At 35.8% G+C, this 3,471-nt stretch overlaps 1 long non-coding RNA gene across 1 annotated transcript; it reads left to right on the top strand.

Annotated features, from left to right (window-relative positions):
• The first annotated feature begins 1,107 nt into the window (after positions 1-1,107).
• LOC126616513 (uncharacterized) lies at positions 1,108-2,313 on the top strand. The gene is made up of 2 exons (XR_007621179.1): positions 1,108-1,201; positions 1,460-2,313. It is a non-coding gene; the product is annotated as an uncharacterized LOC126616513 (long non-coding RNA).
• The last annotated feature ends 1,158 nt before the right edge of the window (positions 2,314-3,471 follow it).

Genomic DNA, 3,471 nt, shown 5'->3' with positions numbered 1-3,471 from the left:
ATGATTCAAAATCATCATAAGTCCATGTTGATGGACTATTTTTGTCAACCAACCATTATGTTCTAAACATAATTACAAACTTTCAAGAGTTGTACAAGGCAACTCTCATTTCTTCATACAACAATTTGTAAGTGAAGAATCATGGCACATTAAGTGTCCATGCCTTTGTGCTTTCTTCTAAAGTTCCTTGTTCATGTAACAAAGAAACAAGCACTAATGTTTGCATTGATTAAGGGTTGTTCAAAGCAACTCCTATTTCTTCATACAACAAATTGTAATTGAAGAATTATGACATTAAAAGTGTTGTCCTCTTTATGATAGACCTTTTCTAACATATTCTTCTAATGATACATTATCAATAGGAAGATTGTGAGGATGAGACTACTTAGGTATATTTACAAGCCATTAAAGACAATCTATGGTTTTGTAGTACCAAGTACGGAAACTAAAGCTTTCGGCTTTTATTTGTCAAGTGTTGGATAGCGTTTGCAAATATATTGGTAAACAAATACATAACGAATATAAATTGATTGATTTTAAGCCATTTGATTCGGGTCTTTAAATCAAAATAGCACCACCCACTATTTTTGGCAAATTCCATATCCCTCATTGGAATTCGAGAGTTTTGGATGAAACTCTTAGTAAGGTATGGGAGGCTCACTATTACCAAGCCCACCTCAGAATTATATCATGTTGGCTAGCGTTAATAATAATGAGAGAGTACGCTTACTCATTTGCATCTCTTGCAAGTACCCATCTAATTTAGCCTCTAGAGAATGATGCCTTAGAATTATATCATGTTGGCGTCATTGCACTTAGTTAAGTCATTCCCACCATGCCTAGTTCGTGTAGGGGTTCAAGCATAGCCTCAGAATTATATCATGTTGGCTAAACTCGTTGCCTACCTCACTTCATCATGTATGTATATAGAACTCCTCCTGAGTGTAAGCACGCACTTTGTACTCCCCCATTATAGGGTGAAGCCGGTGTACGAGTCACAAACGATCGGAGCCTACCATGGTGGAAGGCCTCGAAAGAGTGTTCAAAGCACTCTCACGCTTATCAACTTAATAATGGTTTGGTTGAGGGTTTTAGGTCTCATCACATATAAACATACATTTTAATCTCTATTAAAACAATTTTGGTCTGATCGGATCATATTTATATATATTTTTACTTTAAATTCACTCGTCTTTTCTTGGTTAGTTCCTTATATTTTTGAGCTATTTACGTTATTTTTGTGTTTATAGGATTTGTTATGCAAAGAAAATAAAAATAGAACAAGCGAAATTTTATTTGTGAAAAGCAAATTTAAATTACAATATTGCTAACCCATTGTGACGCTAAATGGTAAACCAATATTTAAACTATATATTTCATCATTTTATATTTCTTTTCTTGTCTAATTTATTTGGAAGCTTTAAGTATTTATGATACTTTTGATATATTGTGTTTGTAGGAGTAACATGATCCAAAGAACTTATTTTTCTGCTATGTGGGGCTGCTAGAAACTAAATGAAAATAAAAGGAGAGCATCGGGAGGAGAATATAGAGGAAAGCAAGCTGCCTTTGCAGCTGGAGGAAAGCAGGTCAGCGACAAAGGGATCCAAGGAAGTCAGAAGAATTAGGGGACAGCAACTGGCAAAGCAGAGGAAATGTAGGAGTCCACACGGGGGACGGAAAAAGAATCCAAAGAAGGTGTGCGAGAATAAAAGAAGTCAGACGAACGGGTGAGTCTAGGGAGGGGCCTCGGTGAGAAAGGGGCTGCCCTTTGGGGCAGCTCGCAGAGACCAAGAAAAGAAATAAGTAGCACTTGCTGCTGTGAAGGAGAAACCGACAGTGAGGGCAGCTGGCAGTTGACGTGCAGAGGTGAGTGAAAGGGCTGCCTTTGGGCAGCGTGGAATAGCAGAAGGCGGGAGAGTTCAGGGAGCAGCAGAAGGCGGGAGCAAATTTGGTGCAGAAGAAAAGCTGCCTTGGGCAGCTCAAACAAAAATAAGAATAAAAAAACTGCCTTTGCAGCTGAGGAAAGAGGACTGCGAGAGAGAATCAGCAAAGCTGCCTGGCAGCGTGAGTCTCGGGAGGGGTTCAAAGGCACGGACAGACAGAGCACTGAAGCACTCTCCTCTCTCGGTTAAATCTTTCCAAACTTCTATTTTATTTCTGTTTTAATAATGTGTAATTAAATTTATTTTGGCTAGAGGTTAATTCAAAGCCATGAATATATTTGTAATATGAATTGATTACCTTCGGTTGTGATTTCATAAGTTGTGATTTCAATTTACTTATCCGTTCGTATAAAAACTGATTTGTGTATGTTGGTTGAGAGTGCACGCTTAATTTACATGCATGAATTTGATGCTAGAATATAAGTGAATTTCACCTAATCGTTATGAACTTATATTCACAAGTAGTGAAGGTTGTTATCCACAATCGTGTTAAGTGAATTCTTGGCAAGAGTATCATGCTTTTCATAGTTACGAATGCCTCGTCAATGCTTATAGTTTTCACAAAGTTTAATGATCTTTGATTGTATCTCTATTGTGCTTTTCATGTAGGGGACTTTTGAAGAATGTTTTGAATTGTTGTATGCGTTTTTCCGTCCAATTCAATAACTTAAGGAAAACTTGAAGATTAAAAAAGTGCTGTTCACGGTTAATCTGGAGTATTGAGATTCACAATTTATTGAAAGAACAACTGAAAATCAATTTAGATTGCATATGTGTCATGTGTGGAGAAAAACCCTCTAGCTAGTCCGTCATTTATCCTTTCACCTTAATTTTATGTTTTTGTCAATTCTGTAATTTAATTAAGTTTAATTTACTTTTCATCAAAACCAAACACCCATCCATTATTAAATTATATTATTTAGTTAGTTTTCTTTATTGTTAGTCTTTTAATTTAATTTCCGTCCATTTCAGTTCCTAATGTTTAATTTAATTGTTTTCATTATTTTGAGTCATTTTAAGTGTGTTTCGAGTTATTAGAGTTTTTAGCCTAGTTTTGTGTCCTTGAGTCTTATTTAATATTTTTAAATTAATTTACAATAGATTAGCAATCCCTCCTAATCCCCGGCCTAGAACGATACCCTACTTACATCTATACTACAATTGTCAAAAAGAGGGTTTAATTTTGTGTGTTAACTTATTTTTCACATCATGGTCCTATTACAACTATTGGTCCATTTGATTGTTTTAGTTGTATATAATACTCCCACTATGCTTATAAAACGGTTTTTAAAGCAAGAGTATATGATACTACTAACATAACCTTTGCATTCATTTGATGGACTATATAGTTGCCTTAGGGCCTTAGGATGATTATGAACCTTTGTTTAGATTCAACACGAGCCTTGTGTTGAATCTCGGTCTAGGGATGGTGATTGATTTTAGTTACGCGTTTAATCACATTAAGGCGTGTTGTCTTAGGGGCGTTGGACCCAACTACTTCATTTTCATGCATATCATATAAAGC

This window comes from Malus sylvestris, chromosome 3 (genome assembly GCF_916048215.2).
Source record: "Malus sylvestris chromosome 3, drMalSylv7.2, whole genome shotgun sequence".
NCBI lineage: Eukaryota > Viridiplantae > Streptophyta > Magnoliopsida > Rosales > Rosaceae > Malus > Malus sylvestris.
The sequence above is the reverse complement of the archived record's forward strand: the minus strand, read 5'-3'. Positions and strand labels throughout refer to the sequence as shown.